The 21,264-nt window shown below is 38.3% G+C and overlaps 2 long non-coding RNA genes across 2 annotated transcripts; one reads left to right on the top strand and one right to left on the bottom strand.

The window, feature by feature from the left end:
- Nucleotides 1-10,204: 10,204 nt before the first annotated feature.
- LOC139698466 (uncharacterized) lies at nt 10,205-13,382 on the bottom strand. Its single transcript, XR_011702945.1, has 4 exons — nt 13,294-13,382; nt 12,983-13,200; nt 12,666-12,849; nt 10,205-10,495 (listed from the first exon to the last, which is right to left on the bottom strand). It is a non-coding gene; the product is annotated as an uncharacterized lncRNA (long non-coding RNA).
- A 426-nt stretch (nt 13,383-13,808) lies between these two features.
- Nucleotides 13,809-17,496, top strand: LOC139698459 (uncharacterized). The gene is made up of 3 exons (XR_011702944.1): nt 13,809-13,894; nt 17,071-17,155; nt 17,353-17,496. It is a non-coding gene; the product is annotated as an uncharacterized lncRNA (long non-coding RNA).
- The last annotated feature ends 3,768 nt before the right edge of the window (nt 17,497-21,264 follow it).

Consider the following 21,264-nt stretch of genomic DNA (forward strand, 5'->3'; position numbering starts at 1 on the left):
TCAAGATGGCGGCCGCTTACTTTGCAAGCCAGTGTAGCTCCTGCAATATTTCCCTTAATTCTACAGATAAAGTAATTAATTGCGATTTATGTTCATGCTTTTTTATTCCAAATGCACTAATCTGAATGATCTCTTTTTGAAAGCCGTATTTGAATGCAGAGATATTTTTTGGAAATGTTTTTCCTGTCGTGCCAATAAGCTTCCACTATCTAACATGGCGTCCGATATCGACATGCTGAAACAGGAAATGAGCATTTTAAAAGATTCTCTCGCAACGAAAAAGGCTACTAACGTATGTAAGGGTGTATCATTTACGAAAACCGTAAAAGTCAACCCAGAGAAAGACTTTGCTTCAGATAAATCAACCTCCAATCGGACTAAATTTAGCAGTGACTTGATAGGGCAACAGGTGCCGATCTCAAAAAATGTTTGTGTTACTCCCTCAATCACTACCGTGCCACCTCATATTGCTGACGAGAAATGTGAGAAAAGTGGTGTAGAAGAACTTTCTGCAGAAGGAGACGATGGATTTGTTGCTGTGAGCCACAAACGTAGGCGCCGTACATCGCCGATCATCGGAACATCTATGAAAGAATGCTCTCTTTCGGGGATCCCTCGTCTTTCCCATCTCCATGTGTGGAACTTCACCTCCGATACAACAGTTACCCAGTTGAGAAACTATGTAAAAGATGAAATCCCGGAGATTGATACCTCAACGGACCTGGTGATCGAACAACTTAAGGTAACGCGCGGAAATTATACATCGTTTCGGGTATCCATACGCCATTAGATTTTCGCGAAACCCTCAGTAATGCCGCCTTTTGGCCTAAAAAAATGTTCGTGGGTAATTTTTCTTTTTTGGAGCCACGCCTGCAACCAGTACCGGAAGGATTACCTGTTATTCGAAGTTCTTGCACATAAACATTCAGTGCATACATAATAAATCCTTGCATACGTAATAATCTGGACCTTGAGGTTCTAGTAAACAAGCACCAACCCCATGTTATCTGTGCCAACGAACATTGGTTAAATGCCAGTGAACTTGACTCTCTTCATGTGCCTGGGTATGTCATCGCTAGTGCCTTTTGCCAAACAGTTCAAAAAAATGGTGCTGTTTTAATTCTACTGTCTGAATGTTTTCCCCATATTCCCATTGGTTTCCCATACGAATTTCTCAATGAAGGACAATCATTTGAATGCTGTGTTGCCTGCTTCAAAATGGATACTACAGGTTTTTATGTGCTGTCTATTTATCATTAGCCTGAGAGTGACTTTTGTGTTTTAATGGCCGATTCTAAAGCTAAAAAGGAATTCATGGATTTACTGACGTCATTCAACATCAATGCTACCAACAGTGAACCTGCTAGAGTGAGAGCTAGTTCGCAAACAGTTTTAGATAATGTACTAACTAATATCGACCTTGAACTAGTACAAACAAATACCATTAATGCCCACCTATCAGATCACTACCCACTTCTTTCTACAATTGCTGTGTCTACATCCAAATAAAGTAAAAAAATACTACAAAAGGTATTTCTCTGATCAGAATATGATCGCCTTTTGTGACTTATTAAATTCCCATGAGTGGTCGGATTTGTTTTCCTTGAAGTCCTTTGACCTTAGCTTTGAATATTTCCATTCCACCTATCTACATTACTTTGAAATCTGCTTTCCCCGTGTCCTGAAGCATACAAAAAATAAAAGCTCTTCTGTTAACTACAAAAGTCAGTGGGTCTCTGATGAAATTCGCTGGCTTTCAAAGAAAATGAAAGATGCCGCAGTGTATTACAAAAGTAAATCAAATCCAGCAGATCGCCAAGAATACGCAGTACTTAAGAAAAGTTATCGCCAAACCTTACAATGTGCTAAAAAATCTTTCAACAACCTTAGACTTACCAATGCAGACAATAAATCTAGAGAGATTTGGAAAATTATTAACGAATCCAAGGGTCGACATCATGTACAAGATCTTCAACTGCAGGACTCCGCTGGTAATGCTATATCAGATTACTCTAAAATGGCCTCCATCCTGAATGATTTCTCTCTATCCCATCAAAATCCCACAGTTTCAGTCAATTCAGCTAATTATTCTCAAATTCCGTGTTACTTTCAGTATCCTCTTCTGGGGTTCCTCTCCCCATGTGGGCATAATCTTCAAAATCCAAAAGAGGATTATACGCATTATGAGCAATGCTCCTTGCGATGCACCATGTAAACCTCTCTTCGAAAAACTTGGTCGATTACCAGTACCTTGCATATATATATTTAATGTCAACTTACATGCAAAGGGTAATATTTCCCAGTACAAGTCCAACCACAATTACCATGGTCACTATACAAGGACCTGCAATGACCTGAACCAACCATTTGTCAGGACACACAATACTGCCCATGGGCCCAAAGCAATGGGCTTAAGGTTATTCAATAAACTTCCCCATGAAATCAAATATGAAACAAAAGTACCTGTTTTCAAGAAAAAGCTGTTTAACCTTTTAAAAAATAATGTTCTATTCTGCAAATGAATACCTTGAATTGTCGCTATGCGTCAATTCCGGCTTAAACAATTGATATGTAATTATACTAGTGTATTGGTATGTATAAATATATACGTATATGTGTGTATGTATGTGTATATACATATATATATATATATATATATATATATATATATATATATATATATATATATATATATATATAAATGTGTATATATATATATATATATATCCCCGGACTACAACCTTGACGTGGTGGAAGGGCTTGTGCGTTCTGATGACCCCTAGAGCTGTGCTGGCGGGAGTAATAATTATTGCTCCTTGTAGGGTCACCCATGCCAGATAGGTCGAAAGTTAGGAGCCAGACGAAAGGTAGTCCACGCAGCGTCTGTTCCTCAGTGAAGCGGCTGCAATGGCGTCTGACCCCAGTGGGGCGGCCAGTAAGTGATGGTTTCACGCTTTGGGTAGCCCAACTCCCTCTCTCAATGCCCGCCGCAGTAATCTGCCTGGAGGTTGGCTTGACGGAGGTGGAGGCTAGGGCGCCTCAATTGTACGTACACCCACGCCCTCTGCGACCACTGAAATTCACACACACCATGTAAGGGGGGTAGGGTTAGGGTGCAAAGGGGTTCAGGGTGCAATTCTTTCAGTAAGCAGCCGTTTGGTTTATCAGGAAGGGAAATCACCTCCTTGTGTGAGTGTAGCTAGGAGCTGGTTGACGGTTTCGATTCCTGGTGACCCCTTTGGGGGCCATGAAATGACCCATGGTCATTTCAAACCCGTAATCCTTAATCTCCCATCTTTCCTTCGCCTACCGTCCAATGCATTCCAATCCTCCATCAATATCAAATGTTTCCCTGCAGGTATATACGCCATTGTGTCATCTAACTGATCGTATATCCTATCAACTTCTATATACATGCTCGGTGGCATGTATACCTGAACAATGACCTGAAATCGGTTCTGATTTTATCTCTACTAGCAATATTATATACGTTAAAAAAATGTGTTGTCTCAGGCGTAACTTCGTGGAATTTGCATATGATATTGAAATGTGATGAAATAATTGACTTTGTAATTCCACTCACTTTATTTAAAAACACAACCCAGGTTTCGACGTTGAACGTCATCATCAGGTGGTCCTCGTAGAAGCAGGCTGGCTATATATACCTTCTGATCATAGGAGGGGGGGTTGGTCAGAGAGGGAGTTTGGAGGGGTAAAAAGGTTACAATGTACCTGGGAAGAAAAGAGAATTACATTTTTGATTTAGAAGAGTGGTAGGTCTAGGAGTGGGGAGTCGGAGGGATACAAAATTTCGTTGGCAAGATCATGTTTTCAACGGACACATTTCAAAATTTCTCATTTTTAAATTTCTAACAGAATCCCTCAGCACCACGGTTTTTCGGGCTACCTAATGTTCACAAAAATGGGATTCCGATCAGGCCTGTAGTATCAAATATGTCCGCTCCCAACCACATACTAGCGAAAAGGCTTAATGTACTCTTCAGGGAGGTTTCCAAATTTTCCACGGAATATGGTGTAGTGCATTCCTTGGACCTTGTCAACAAACTTATGAAAAAGGTCATCCAGAAAAAGTGCATGCTTGTTTCCTTCGATGTACGCAACCTTTTCACCAACGTGCCACCCATGGAAGTGGTGAACCTTGCCGAAGACTTTCTCATCCGGAAATCCATCCCAGTGCCAGTTATAAGTGAACTTTGTGTATTACTTAAGACGTGTGTTTCCCAAAATTATTTCATTTTTAATGGGACCTATTTCCAACAACCCAATGGTTTAGCCATGGGCTTGCCCTAGTCCCCACTCCTGGCTGGCATTTATAGGGACAATGTTGAAAATATTTGTTCTCCTCAGCTCACCCTCTCAGTAATAATGTATTTCGTTGGTTTAGATATGTAGACGATGTCTTCTGTGTGTGGACAGATTCCGCAATGCAACTAGATCAGTTTCTAGCACATTTAAATTCGGTCAATTCTAATGTACAATTCACGTGTGAAAAAGAGGAAAAAGGTTCCCTGAATTTCCTCGACTCATCCATTTCTAAAGACAAAGACGGGTTACAGTATTCTATTTTTAAGACCGAAATGTATACGGACCAATCTATTCATTTCTCTTCAAGGCATTGCTTTGCCCAAAAGCTTTCGGCATTTCATGCAATGATCCACTGTTTAACCGTTATCCCTATATCTATGTTAAATATAAATCAGGAACCTAATGTATTTAAAACATTAGCAGTAAACTATGGGTATTCATAAGATCTATTTAAAAAACTTTACCGGAATGAACTTACAAAAAAGGTCCTATGCCACATTTACAACCCCGAACATTTAAAAGATCCCATTATTAAATGTTTTCCTAGAGAAAAAATTAAATGTGCCTTTTACTGTGGTTCATGCCTTAAGAACCTCACCTCTCAAACTAAAGACAAGGTCCCCAAAAACGAGAGGAGTGGAGTGTGTGGTTAAAGTGCTCAGAGTGTAACACAAAGTATATTGGGCAAATAGGACTGAAATTTAAAGAGAGAATTCAAGAACACCTATCATGTTTCAAAAGTAAGAACATAACATCCCTCTTTGCAAAGCACCTCATCGAAAGTGACCATTAAAGTGACTTTGCGACTAAAATTATTTATTTTGAAAATAAAGGTCAGAGGCATGATGCTTCGGAGCAGTTGGAAAGTTTGAAATGTGTCCGTTGCAAAGATGAACCTTTCAATGGAACTTTGTATCCCTCCCACTCCCTCCCCACTCCTAGACCTACCTACCACCCTTCCAAGTCAACGATGGACACCGAAAGATTTAATTCTCTTTTCTTCCCGGCTACATTGTAACCTTTTTACCCCTCCACCTTCCCTCTCTGACCAACCCTCCCTTCCCTTGATCAGATGGTATATCTACCAAGTTTGCTTCTATGAGGACCACCTGATGATGACATTCAACCTTGAAACCTGGGTTGTGTTTTTAAAATAAAGTGCATCGAATTACAAAGTCAATTATTTCATTTCATCTCAATAAGCTTTCGACAGCGTGGAAAAAAAGAGATGTTACCTGTGTTGAGAGGTTATGATATTCCTGATTAGACTGGTTCAATTGACATTGCAGAATCACAATGTAAAACCTTCATTGGGAGTAGAGCAAGTTGAGTATTTAATATGACCTCAGGGGTAAGACAAGGAGATGCTCTCTCAGCCATGTCATTGAGCCTGGCCCTACATAATACAATGAAAGAATTGAATTCAAGAGGGACCATTGTACATAAATCCCAGCAAGGATTCACATATGCAGACAATATAGCACTAATTACACGAAATGTGAATGGCCCGAAAGAAATGTTTAACATTTTAGAAAACACTGGTGAAGAAGTGGGGCTGAAGGTTAGTGAGGAGAAGACCAAATACTTGAAAATGTCAGCTTCTCAGAACAAGCGGGACCTGCAAAATATAATAATTGGGAATTATGAGTTAGAGGGTTTCAAGGAGCTAACCTATCTAGCAGTCCGACTTGACAATAAAAATAAGATATCCACGGAGATCAATGCAAGGGTAATGGAAGGTAACAAGGCATATTTTGCAAACGTCAAACTCCTCATGTCAATGTTACTATCAAGGAATACAAAACTGAAGATCTATTGATTGCATACTAGACCCGTTGTAACTTACGGAGCTGAGACATGGACATGGCAGGATGAAGAAACCCCAAGAAAATTGGAAAGAAAAATCACTGGGAGAATCTATGGCTCAATTAGAGAAGGAGAGAGATGGAGAATTAAAATAAACATGGAGATAAATGAACTACTAGAAGGGAAGGACATAGTTAAATTTGCCAAGTCACCGTGGCTGGCATGGTTGGGCCATGTAGAAAGCATGGAAAATGACAGAATGCCCAAACTGATACTTAATAGCAAGATGGAAGGGGTCAGAAGAAGAGGTAGACCAAGGAAGAGATGGCTACAGGGTGTGGAGAATAATTTGAAGGCAATGGAAGTTACGGGTAAGATGGAAGGGTAAGCAAGCAAGAACAAGAACTCTTGCATGGGGGCATATCTTAGAGGAAGCCAAGGCCCACACCAGGCTGTAGAGCTGCGAATGATGATGAGGTGGTTGAAGTGAGCTTTCAATGAGCAGCCAATGTTCCCAAAAAACAAAGTGACCTACACGATACCTATTCCCCAAGCCAAGTTAGTCGAGGGTGGCAAAGGGTGAGTGCTTGACATGAGCTTAACAATTCTTTAAAAGACCCCTCCAGAGCGAGATTAAATGACTAGGAGCACGTCTGATTATTATTGTGAAACACTCACTTCACTGCCCTTGGTTGTCATGTTCATAAGGACACCATAAAACTGCAGACATGAATGCCACAGGAGCAGACGTCACCTTTCACATTACCTTTGTTTACAAAGAGAATTTAAAAAGTGATTCCCACTCCATTTGTCTACAAAGATAATGCTCATCGAAATAATTATTTCACTTCTGCATCATCAACTTGCCTCAATTTGCAGCACCAGTTTCCCCATCATCCCAACATTTTATCACAGAAAAGACTACACTTCCGTGTCAGTAATGTTTGTGGGGAAATTGATGCAGCCAGTTATATTTTTGTGAACCTTACCCCAGCATCCCGGCCTTTATTATACTTGATTATCCTTTCCATCTCTCCAAACTAGATTTGGTTTTCCCAAATATCCATTAATTACCAGACTGCAGTACGGATTAGAAGGGGAAGAAAGTTCAAGGAATGTCACCACAATTGCCTCAGCACTTGATGGAACTAGAAGACCACCGGTAGAAATGAAGTATTTCCCAATGACCGCATTCCATCTACATCTCTACAGTAATTACCCTCCGATCCAACTAACAACATGTAAGCAGGGGGTGCAAGCACAAGGTTAAACTAACACCGCAGGTCACCTGAGACAATATATTGGTCTCATTGTCCATTTTAAAAGATATTTTCCTTTAAACTTCTTCAGGTTGGGCCATTGTCAGGTGTACTGGCATTTTAATACCGTTCTAAAAACCCAAAGCCTATAAATTTTGCCTGAACATTTTAGTAAGTGAATTGAGATAGATGGTTTATGTTCTAAATTCAAACTTCTACAATTGACAAAAATGTTGAAAAGTTAACAATGAGACCTCATAAAATGATTAACACTCTGACCTCGAGGGATGAATTTGAAATGCACTCTTCCCCTCACATCAAAACACAAATGAGCATTGTCTTGAGGTTTGATTTCACTTAAAGAACTTTTCTTGCCTGAGGTGACAATGAAGTTTTCCACTGACCTGACTGTTATTTGATTTTGGCGTCAAAACCACAGCACCATGACTCTTCAACAGCATTGACCTCAGGAAAAAATCTGAGCCGGTTCGGGGCTGGATACTCTTCAGTGGTGGACGTAAGGTGCCTCGTGAAGAGGCAGCTTCAGTTTGGACACCCTATGCAGTAGTACTGCCATCCATATAGCTAAGAATATGGAATGAAAAGATGATGTCTGAATGTAAATACATATATTTTGATAATTTAGATAGCTTGTGCGAACATATTTGGGCAGTTGTGAGAGCAGATAATGGTTTTTGCGTAGTTCTGATTTCACTTCACAAGTCATCCAGCACTCTCTGAATCAAGTCTTCCATTTCTTTTTTTAATTTTGTTACCTGGGCGATTTTTGGTACTAGTTTCCCATCCATTTTCTCTACTCAGACCATATTTTGTCCATAGATAATCCGTTTTTTTTATTTTGCTTTAATTATTAGGTCTGATGGTATTATCTATCAATAAGTAAAAAACTTTTTATCTTATTATATGGTATGAGGGTAAAATGAAACTTGACACTTCCACAATAAAGATATAATATTTCACGACCATGTTTTCGATTCTGCGCATCAACATCAGGTAACATACGTCAGCATTTATTTCAACTTATATAGTCTGGCTCCAAGAGGGAGAGGAGAGGGGTTGAGGTAGGGGGAGTAAGGGAGAGGGGGTAATTTGAGGTTAGGTGCAGCAACCTATTAGTGGGCTAGGAGAAGGGGAAGGAATGAATTGGAAGGTTACTGGCTCAAATTTGTGAGTTTAAATTAATTAGATGACCATTAAATGAAAAATACAATGTAACACTCCACCATTCTTGGAAATAGCAGCGGAAAAAATCAAACACATTTTGTCCTTCATTTAATCAGGGGGGTCTTTGTCTGCAATGGTTTGATCTATATTGAGGGATGTTCGATGATCATCCCTGCCGTGGTGGGGGTAGGGTTGGGGCGGAAAGATATTGGAGTCTTTTAAGAATTTTAGGAGGGGGGAACAGCAGCGAGAGGTATAATGTTTCATTGACCACCTCAAACCTGTCAGACTGAAGGGATTGCCAAATTTCCAACTCCCCCAAAGCATTCAACCTGCATCCCTTCATGTCAGCGTGAAGAATGTCTGCCATGAAGTTACTGGTGTGATTTCTATCCAAGAGGTATTTGGCAAATTGGGATTTTTTGTCTTTCTTTCTGAAGTATTAACGGTGTTCTTTGATCCTAATATCCAATGTCCTCCATTGGTCATGGTCGAACCATAGTCGTGAAATATGAAATCTTCATTGTGGACATGTGAAGTTTCTTTTTACCCTCATAATGAAGGAATTCCACAAAGTTAAACCTGAAACTGTTATGTTTATTATACGGCAATTTAATCCAGGGTATTTTTTCATCATTAATCCTTTTCAATAATTGTTTTAAGATATGCTATGTGTCGTGTGTAGTCTATTAATATCTATAAGTACTTTTCTTGAAATGTTTGATCTTTGTCAGTTAAGCTTAGCATCAATGCGATATTTATCCTACAATTAGTCTTGGTTGGCCCTTTTTCATTTTTGCTAGTTTTGTTACTTTGTCAGCCTACATAGTGAAACTGTGAATCCCTTTGCCAAGGTTTGGTGAACGACCTATGATAACACAGTTGCATTCATGCAGACAGCTATATTTTTATTAAGGGCATTGCTAAGTACTTACACTCTCCTAGCACAAAATTATTCCTAAGATTATTCTCCGCAATGTACCAAAATAAGATTCTACACACACATATAAGAGGTGTGTACCCAAACAATTGGTGGTATCTAGGTAAAATAAGCAAAAATAGGAGTGAACAGAATAACTTTTGACTAAGTATGTCATAATGAACTACCCATCTCTCTTAATCATATATGTACAAAGCAGAGCCAAAATAGTCTTTGAAATCAAGATTGATATTCATCAACACATGTTTTCCAATGGAAATTTTCTTACTCGGCACATAGAGAGACAGATATTGGAGAAATTGAAATTGCGTAAATATGGGCTTCTACATATGTTGGAATGACATGCAATTATATGGGACCTGATACAATCGCCAGAAATACAGGCATATGTAAATTCTGTTTATGCAAATATGGCATTTAAATATAATTATAGAACTCCTAATGTGAACAATGAGAGTGCCTTATTACAATGAATTCTCAGGGACGGCAAAGAGAGAACATCCAAGATACACTGAAAAAGAGGCATTGATTACATCCAAACTAATGGCCATTACGCACCAGAACACCACAGTGGACACTCATGCCGTGCTTAATCAAAAATATATATCAGATCACCAAGATTAGACTACCTAAATACCTCCCACAGACACAAACTGTGATGCGATGGTAAACAGGTACTTACTATTGTGTTGAAATGCATTTTCTCCTATTTGCCACAGCAGTGATCACGTGGCAACCAAAACGACAGAAGGATTGCTACTCAATGCTTCCAAATGTGACTCACTGCCATATGCAAACTTATCTGACATGAGTGGCAATCAGCCAAGTCTAAGAGAGGGACTACTATTATATGCTTGGTTCTGAAGAAGCAAGGCCAAGGCATGCACAGACTCATACTCTTCATAGAAGATGGTGGATGCAGGGATGGGCTTTTGTGTCTACCTTCACTCAAATAATGTCACAGCAACATCAACTCATCCTGATATATATATTTGGCATTAGAGAAAAATAGCTTACAAAGCGATCAATCTACTCAAGGGCATTTGGATCAATTTCCATGACCCACCCTTTCATCATATATGAAAAATGTATCTCCCCATGAATGTATTTCCTGATGCACACATGTTAAACAATTAAAATTTGACAATAAACAAAATATCAAAAACATTCTTTACATGTTAACCACATGTCCTGGAATAAATAAAAAAACCGCTAGTGTTCCCTCCACAACACGTACAAACATGCTCTAAATTTTTCAATTATCACAAGGGCCATTCTACTCTCAATAACCCAAGGATTGAGACTACCTGATGTAATCGTTTAGTAAATTATCATTGAAGAACAAATGAGGTAGAACAATGAAACCAAGAGAATAAAATATCTGGTTTAATCCAGTACGAGTAACAATTGGATATGAGAAAATTATCTCCCAGATGAGTGCCATGACTCTTCACAAAACCATCAGAATGGAAATTTCTGAACAATGTTTGACCCGTTTCATGAGCAACCAACAAGATTTTCTTCGTTGGTTTTGGTCCACAGATAAAATATAGGTCCACCACTATACCCCAGAGATGAAATAGTATTTGAAGCAGTGGAAACATGTTGATTCCTTTTCAAAAGAATTGGTAGGCTACAAGAAAAAATCCAAAGTAGTGTAATCTGGGGTAAAATGTAAGGATACCTCCATTGTTTCCACAGATGAACTGAACAAGTTTCAAATTTCAACTGAGACCCATGATGCAATATTCTAATCAAATTTATGAAACTTGTTCCGAACATGCATTAAACACTACGATTACACAGCAACACAGTGAAATTTGAGGAAAAATTGGGCATTCCCTTAGTTGAACAAGCTTGTAGGCAGAAGGTGGTACCAATACCACGTGGTTAAAACATGGGAGAACCCAAAATAAAGACAGGATTAGGGCAGGGTTGTTCTATGTTGTCCGTGATGTTTAATGCTAATATTGAGAAGGCAATAGACAAAATTAAGGAAGAAGTATTTGGTGGTGCACGAATATACGGAGAAAGGATAATATGCATTGAGTATTTAGTGAACATATTTAAGCAGCGGGATCTCTAGCAATAGAAATAGCAAATGGGAGATAATAGTGCAAATAGAGCACAAATGAAAAACCATGCATCAAGAAATATATTGCATATCATTTTCATCTTTGAATTTCAAGTGGTCACAAATACATGCAAGCATCCAATGCATTCACACATTTACTAAATCCTGAAACATTCTGCGCTATATTTGACAAGAAAAATTGCAAGAGAAATCTTGAATGTACACACAAGTTTCTGAGCCATCAAACCTGAATCACAGCTTTAATGAAAGATTTCACTGAGAAACCTCCACAAGCATAGTGACCACTTTGTCCTCCATGAGCAACTGAGTGACACTCTAAATTAATACTGCTTTAGTGTTCCCGAGAGCAAAACTAATTTAATTTATCCCCAAGTGATATGCATTCAAATGCATATTAAGTGAATGACTCCATCAAAAAATTACTGTAGCAGCATGTCCCACAGTTTCTCGGAATATGCCAAAGGTAAACCACCCCTAGTATTTAAAGTTGGCTTAAACCCCATGGACTGCGGCTCAATGCGCACAACTACGAATGCCTGTGACATTGTATGCAAGGTATATCATCACAGCGTCTCGTACCTTTAAAGCCACTCAAATTTCAGAGGGTAAGGGGACACCTCGATAGCTTCACTGGCTAAAACACTTGGCTGGAAGTCGAGGGATCCGGATTTGAATCCCGGCAAAGGCAAATGATATTTACAAACAAATTTTTGCATTATAATATTAAAGAATATGTCTTTCAGTCTTGTGATATCCTTTCAATGAGTCTTCAGAAAATTTGTTATTTACTACAATTAAATTAATTTCTTATATTGAATGGCATTTAACTTGCACCTATTGTAAGTATTAACGGACTCCATAATTGCTCTCACCATAAGGTGGGAGTAATTACTATGTTTCTTATATGCTAACTGCTGCTTAGTTAAGCTAATGGGCAGGCAGGTGATCAAATTAACCGAGGAAATACTCTGATAAGTATCTCAGTAAAAATTCTTTTCATTTTGATCCACTTGAGTTGCATGCCAGGTAAAAATAGGTTGTGCCCCACACTTACTCTTCAGAAGTGCGATTTTCATTCTTTGAGAAAGTCCACAAGTGCATTTATATTTTCTTCACATGAATAAAACTTATGTGTTTTCGTTAGAAAAACGAAGTGATCGATGACAACCGGTTTAATGATAAATTAATAAAAGACACTACACCCATAATTCTGATCGACTCAAAACAGCGCCAACACCCTGCAAACAAAACGATTTTCAACTACTTTCACTGGAAACGGAAAACGCTCAATGACAACAATCAGTGATTAAGTATATCCTCCCAAAAACAAATTAATGCCTAGTGAAATCACTCCTACCACAAAACGATTACCTGATGAGATCATGGGTACTTTCCACCAGAGCCTTCACTCGATGTTGTTCCCATAGGCACACGTCTTTCATAAAATGATTTCATATAATTCACTTATCCATCAACACACAGAATATTTAAAAAAGCATTGATTGGAATAATAAACTCCCGAGGGCATCCATTTGATTTGCCGAAATCAACTTCATTGAGTAACTGGCTCCTCCTCGTCATTACATGGTCTGAAAACGAATACGCCACATTAGTAATCACACTTATAATTGACGTAAGTTGATCAATAACCATCACAAATACTATTAGTTCGAATCACTTACTTGAATTCTCTACTTGCACGAAACGTGACCTTCGATATCTTGATCTTCAATCGACGACTCGTCAAACGGTCGCGGCCAGAATCAGCTGACATCAATGATCGCTTGAAGACCGTCAACTGTTTTCTTTCCGGCCCCCGCTTTGCGCATTGACAATTATATATTTCGGAGAAACTCATGCCAATTTTATTCTAAAACCAGAATTTATGAATTAAAAAATTGGACCTAACATTAAAATTCAAATCAATTAATCAAAAATCCTAGGGAATGCCAATTTTAGATTTATTGATGTAGATTTCTCATAAGGGCACAATTCTTTGCAAAATGCCACAATTCCAAATTAGTTCTTTGTTTATTGCAGCGCCAGGTACAAGAAAATAACGATGCATCTTTGGAAGAGCTGCTTATCAAAAATTGGCATTCCCTAAGTAAAGATTTGTTTACACATAGATATTTAAAAAATTAAAAGGTTCTCGGAAATAAAACAGTTGACGGTCTTCAAACGATCGTTGATGTCAGCTGATTCTGGCCGCGACCGTTTGACGAGTCGTCGGTTGAAGATCAAGATATCGAAGGTCACGTTTCGTGCAAGTAGAGAATTCAAGTAAGTGATTCGAACTAATAGTATTTGTGATGGTTATTGATCAACTTCCGTCAATTATAAGTGTGATTACTAATGTGGCGTACTAAAGCCCTTTTCTAGCAAAGATATCTCACTATTAGAAAAGGAATGTCCGGAAAGATTAACAATTTGAGACCCAAACTTACGGTCACCCTGAGAACTTGTTGATTTTGAACTGGACTCCTTATTTTTCGATAGTAGGTCAACCCTACGGTTGATTTTGGTTCTTTTATGAGTTACCCCGGAGACAAGAGATTTTCTGTCGATGGCTTTTTTGAAGTCAATGAAGAGTGTATTCAAGTCAACGTTATATTCATAGCATTTTTCCATTGTTTGCCTTACCGATAATATCTGGTCAATGGTACTTCTACCAGCTCTAAAGCCACACTGATATTCTTCCAGTATGTCTTGAGTATAGGTGCTTATGGATGTTAGGAGGAGACTGGTGAAAATTTTATGTGGTACATTCAGTAATGTAATGCACCTATGGATTTTGCAATCACATTTGTCACCTTTTTTTATACTTTGCACAAATCAATCCTGTCTTGCAGTCTTCTGGGAACTCACCCAACTTACAAATACTACAAATTAGATGACGTATTGTTCTATTTAAATCTTGACCTCCATTTTTAGTTAATTTTGCTGTTATTCCATATTCTCCAGGTGCTGTGTCATTCCTTTGTTTTCCAATACTTTCAATTACTTCTTCTATTGTCGGAGTGAGCACTTCCGGATTTTCTATGTGACTTACTCTTCTACCCCTGGAGTTTATTCCTTAACATACAGGCCATTAAAATATTCAGCGCATTTTTCTATCATCTCATTTTCGTCCCCAATGGCTTGACCATTTTTATTTCCATAGGAGTGCACTATGGTTGTTAGTTTTTAGTCGTGCATTTTACTGGTTGGTTGAACTTTTTGCTTTCTTTATCGTAATTGAGCTCTTCTACAGCCTTCATCTGATTTTTAAGCACTCTTTTTTTTCTTTTATAGTAATTTATCAGCTTCTTTCCTCCTCTTCCTATACTTCTCTCTTGTAAATCTAGTCTCCTTTTGTAACATATTGTATCTATTCTTATTATTTTCCTCTATTGCAAGTTTACACTCATTATCAAACCAATCTGCATGCCTTTTACTTTTGTGTTACCTATTATGTCCTTTGCGGTGGACAAAACAGATTGTTTAATTCTTGCCATTGATATTCCACAGACTATTGCTCTGTCTCTTCTTCCTCATTCCTTGTTAACTTTCTACCTATTTAATTTGTACCTCAAAGCTTGCCCAGGTTCTCTTAATATTTTACCATTCCATTTAACCCCTCCTGGTCTATTGAGCGTACCCAAGAGTGCCAGTCGTTCACTAAGATTTACTCTCACTAGATAGTGATCATCGGAATCACAAATCGGTCCTTGTGCAGACCTTATTTGATTCACAATTCCTGTCCCAGGTATTTTCCTGGTACCTTTGTGAATATTGTTATGCTCAAATCATGTTGTCTTTATGAGCATGTTGAGTGACAGAGCAAGCTGGCAGAAAGACCTTCCATCTTCACTTGTCAGATAATTCAAAGAGTACTTTCCTGCTACAGAATGCAAGGAGTCTTCCTTAACAGTTTTGCATTAAAAAGTCAAGAATGATAATTGTTTGATATTTTGGTATTTTTTGGCATTATCTTTCCAGTTTATCATAAAATTCTTGCTTTTCTTCCTTTGTTTTTCCTTTGGTAGGGGAAAGGGCTGATATGAGACTGATGTTACGGAATGTTCCTTTTAAGGTTATTTTGCATAGTCTGTCCCCTAATGGCTCAAAATTCATCAAACTGTTTCTTATCCTTGCATTAATCATGAAAGCCGTTCCATATAACCCAATTGAATGGCTGGGTCCACTGTATACTACTGTAAAATTCTTCTCACCAATTCTACCATTTCCTACCCATCTGACCTCCTGTAGGGCTGTAATATCCAAACCACATTTCAGCATTTCATTGGCAACTTCAATCATTCTACCCGGTTTCAACAATGTTCTAACATTCCATGTTGCAACTTTCCACGAATTCGTTGTCCTTGTCTGTTTGCCAGGTCGATACCTTGAAAATCCATGCTTATGTATCCGAGGCATGTTTATAGGATTCATAGCCAGTGAATATTTGAAGGGTAGGGTTGCTAGCCCTATGCCTGACCCCTGACTTGGAGGGCCCGGAGTTATATTCAGGGTTCACTTTCCCTTCAGGTGATTGTTCTTCCCTCATTGCACCCTTTCTCAACCCAGAGATACCATAGAACATATGTGCAGTGCAGAGCATCTGAAGCTGAGTGCAGGAAGTCAGGCTGATGCAATTTAATGTTGCTCAAGTGAGTCTTTAAAAAAAAATTCAATTAAATGAAGAATACAATGTGTCTTTCCTCTGTCCTTAAGGACAGTGGAAAGATACATTGTATTTTTCATTTAATTAAAATGAATGTCCACTAAGTTTAGCCGGGAACAATTGAATATTGAAAAATTATGTTTTTTTTTTCAAAGTTGTCAGCAAAATATATGTACAGTGGACTTGGATAAATATTGATAAATATCCTCAGTTTCTTTCGCGAAGGGGTCTTGTAAGTGTGATAAATGGATGCATTTTTACATGATTTAGTCAGTCTAGATGTGCTTTAACCATTTCTTCACGATCAATTTGATTTTTTCATTCTTCTTGACAAGTCTTAAGTTATACCACATTACTGAACAATAACGGGTCTGTCCCAAAAATGCCCAGACCCAGATTCAGTTTTAGAAGATGGTAACTGGAAATTAGGATGAGGAAGATGCAGCCTGAAGATCCCACTCACAAGTTTTGTGACAGTAGAATGTCGCCATTACGTTGGATTGCTGACGATTTTGGTACGCAGGATAGGAGATGTCTGGATGTCAGGCGGGTGATCATTTGTGGACACTCGTTGATGTGATTGAGGCACTGACACATTTATCAATCTTATGATTTAGGGATGAAGATGAAGGGCATTCAATTGCATACCAGCAAAAATTAAACAATTCATCATTTATTATCTTTAATCCTAATAATTTTCTAAGTGTCTGCTTCTGGGGGAAACGGCGTAGCAAAATGCAGGGCAGATCAATTCTTACTCTATCTAATCTTTTCTCTCTGTACTCTTTCACAGTTTTCACTCAAAATAGCCAGAGACAACCTGTCAAGTGATGGCTTGTTCAAAGGAATGGATTCAGAGATGACTGCATAAGACATCTGTAGGTAAAATATCAAATCCTAATGTAGAATTCATTCATGACATACCACTATTCTGGAACCTTTTTGGCTTTTTGTTTTATCTATTAATTATCTCATGAGCTAAATGAGCTCTTTCCCAAGTGTTTTGGGAGATATTTAAGCATTTTTGTAATATTCATTGAAATTTTGCATCTTATTTTTGGTTTTCTCTCCACAGGATTCTATTCTTCATAATGAGAGAATTGCACTTTCTCTTCTGGTGACCTGGCAGAACAAAGGAAGCATTTGCAGTATACGCAGAGCAAATAGTGGCTGTGATGAGGAAACACTGATTTTAAAGTGCTCATTTCACCATGTTAGATACAGGCTGGTACGGAGTGCCATTGTCTTCCAGAGCATTGAATTCCCATAAAGAGGTCCACACCTAGTCTTAGCCTAATGTCAGTCATTCTCATGGGTGTAACTTATCATAAAATAAGGAAAGGAATTTGAAAGCCATAAACCAATCTTGAGGAGCGGGAAGAGGACAAGAAGACAAAGGATTGCAGGTGATATGATTAAGAACAAGAGGAGAGAAGAATGTAAATGCAGAGATGGGTAGAAGAAAGAACAAAGAATTCAATGGCAGATTTAAGTGGGAAACCAACAGAGCTGATGAAGCATGGACAAAGATTGTGTAGGGATGTGAAAGTTGATAAAGTAAGGGGGAAATGGGTGCACTGTGCAGGAATGTGAAAGGACTGCCAGGAAGTAAGAACGTAATATCCATACAAATCATCAAAGATAATTCAAGAAAAATTATTGAATGAACTCAAAATACTCAATTACTGAATGAATGAAGAAATGGAAATAATTCACAGAAGAACTGTATGAAAAGACAGTAGGCCCAAAGCTTAGACACAGAAAGAAAATAGAAGATAAATTAGGATAGGTTTAATGGCTCCAGAAAGGGCATTGAATTAATTGAGGATTGGGGTTAGACAACATTCTCATAGAACTACTCAATAGCTTGGCAGGAAAGGTTTTTATGGAGTTCTGCAATGGTGTTCATGATCAAGGAATTTTACTGGAAGATGTTGTCCGAGCGGTTAGTGTCCCTAGTCTGAAAATTGGAAGGGATGGAATATGTGATGACTAAAGAACAACAAATTTAATTTCAAAAACAGCTGAAGTGGTTCTCAGGGTCATCAACAAAAGGATAGAGAGTGGGGCAGATGATTTTTATGCTCAGGAAGAGGAGAGACATGTGCTATGGCATAGCAGTAATGGGGTAACTAATAGAAACGGACATAGATTACAGTCAGGATGTATTTGTCTGTTTGTATGTTCTATCTATCTAAATAATAACCTGCATGATGTTTCGAGGCCAGCGATTCTACATATATTCCCTCTAATTTCTCGTGTACGTAGCATGCCTAGACTCCAAGAAAACATTCAATACAGTGTATGGGGAAAAACCAATATTGGTGAAAATGTGAATAGATGGTTGAAATAGGAGAGTTATCCTTGAAAGTGTACGTATCTCAGACTGCTCAGGTGTGAGGGGTGGACGGAAGGCCCGGATGTGCAGTGTTAGGAAGAGGAGTGAGGCAGGGTTGTATCACCCGTGTGCTGTTCAATGTGTGTGTGGCGGAAATGTTAAAAGAGGCATTATGGGAAGAAGTGGAGATTGGAATCAAGGTCAGTATGGAATTCAATGTAATCAGTTAGGTTTGCTGATGACCAAGCTTTTGTTTGCCGGTCAGCCAAGGGATTGCAATCTCTGCTGAGTGCATTGGACAGTCAGGTGTGATAGGTATGGGATGAAAATAAATGTAAAATAACTCGGTTATTGAGAAAGAGGGAAGCCAAGTTAAATATTTAAAAAAGCATTCATAAACTAGAATAGGTTGAATAGTTTACATGTATAGAAAGTGTTTCATCTAAAATGCTCAAGGTTGCAGGGTCATACGGTGCTCAGCCATCAAAGCACCATTGTAGCAATTTCATTGTCACTCACTGCCGCCATCGCTAAACATTGTAAGTCATTATATATCTAATGCTATCACTTTAGATATATTTTTATAATATCTAACATTTATTTACTATTATTTAGTCCATTGTAAGTGATTCTGTACTTAAATGAACATTTTGAATATTAAATAAACACACAACATTACTTCGGATTTTTTCTTGTAGCCCTGAAAGTTATTTGAGAAGGCATTTCAAAGGAATAATTTAGGTAGGCTAAGGTGAATGGTTGTATCAATGCATATTCCTATCCTTGTGGAAATCCTCATTAAATCTCCAAGTCAATCAATAAGACATTCATTTTCTTAACAGAATCAGTAAATACATATCCAATGTTGAGGTAAAATTTACTAACGAGAAAGAAAATAAATAATTTATCCTTCCTGCTATTTCTTTAATTTCCATGTTGGTAGGGTCATGTTTTCCTAACCTTCAGCATATATTAATGTGATGGCATTCAGATGTCTTTTGGCAAATTCCAAGAAACTGCGGAAGATGCCGCAACAGTAACTTTTAAAGTAGTCATCGGCTAATGTGCATTTCAATACAACAATTTCAGAGAGTAAAAATCATTTCCGAAATTTCAGAGCTTAAGAGACCCTCGATAGCATAACTGGCTATAACACTCGCATGGACATTGAGGGATCTGGGTTTGAATCCCCGTCAAGGCAAATGATTTTTACACTCTGAAATGGTTGCGTTCAGATGTATTTTATTATATGAGTAATATACTTCTTGTAGTATTGTCTCTCGTGTGTTTACACTGTGCTGAGGATTATACACTAACTCAGTACATCAGGTTAATAATAATAATAATTATAATCATACAATTATTTGTCCGGAGATTTGTTGCATATTCATGCATACACAAATATAGGACACGTCAAATATAATTTTCACAATTTCACAATAGAAGAGATACAATATATATATATATATATATATATATATATATATATATATATATATATATATACATATATATATATATATATATATTTTTTTTTGGTAATCTACCGGTTAAGGTAGGTTTTTCGATGGACACAACTACCAAACAAATATTTTATTACTCCTAACAAAACACAAAATCCATCATCCTACTCTATATCAGGTCTCTCTTCATCTCTGAGTACTTTCTTCCTCCCTTCATCCCGTCCAGCATCCCTATCCTGTTCCTTCCCTTTCCTCTTTTGCCCAACATTCTACCCTCTATCACAGTCTTCAACATCCCACTGCCAGTCAACACCCCCTTCATCCACTTTTCCTGCCTCCATAGGATTGCTCCCAACAAACCCCTCTCTTCGCCCACCATACCAAGTACTTCCTCATTTGTTTTCTTCTCTGTCCATTTCACTTTCTCCATTCTTCTCCACACCCACATTTCAAAAGCCTCCAGTCTACGTGTATCCTCCTGCTTCAATGACCACGTTTCTGCGCCGTATATAGCTAAGCTCCATATTAAAGTTTTTACGAGTCTTTTCTTAATATCCTTACTCAACGTCCCTGTCATAAACTCCCTCCTTCTTTTGAAAGCCTCTTTGCCTAGTGCAATTCTTCTCTTCAGGCTCTACTACTTTGACCGTGTTGGTCCAAAACACATCCGAGATGCGTAAACTGTTCTACCAGGTCTAGTTTTTGCCCTTGTATTTTAATGTTTAGCTTAGCCATCTTCTTTCTAGAAAACTGAATAATCTTTGTTTTATTAATATTGATTTTCATCCCATACCTGTCGGACTGAATTTCCAATTCACTCAGCAATGCTTGCAAACCCTTGGCTGACTAGCAAACTAAAGCTTGGTCATCAGCAAACCTAACTGATTTTACGAATTCCCCGCCCACTTTCATTCCTACCTCGAGTTCTTCCCATGCCTCTTTAATCATTTCCTCTGCATACAGGTTGAACAGCAACGGTGATAATGGGCAACCCTGCCTTACACACCTTCCTAACACTGCCCATCCTGACTCCCCGTTTCCCACCCGCACCTGAGCAGTCTGAGACATGTACAGGTTGTGGATTAGCCTCCTTTCCCTCCAATCTATTCCTATTTTCTGCAATATACTCATTAGTTTTTCCCAATTCACTCTATCAAACGCTTTTTCGAAATCTACGAAACAGGCA

Source organism: Hetaerina americana, unplaced genomic scaffold (assembly GCF_022747635.1).
Source record: "Hetaerina americana unplaced genomic scaffold, ioHetAmer1.1.p SCAF_86, whole genome shotgun sequence".
NCBI classification, from domain to species: Eukaryota; Metazoa; Arthropoda; class Insecta; order Odonata; family Calopterygidae; genus Hetaerina; species Hetaerina americana.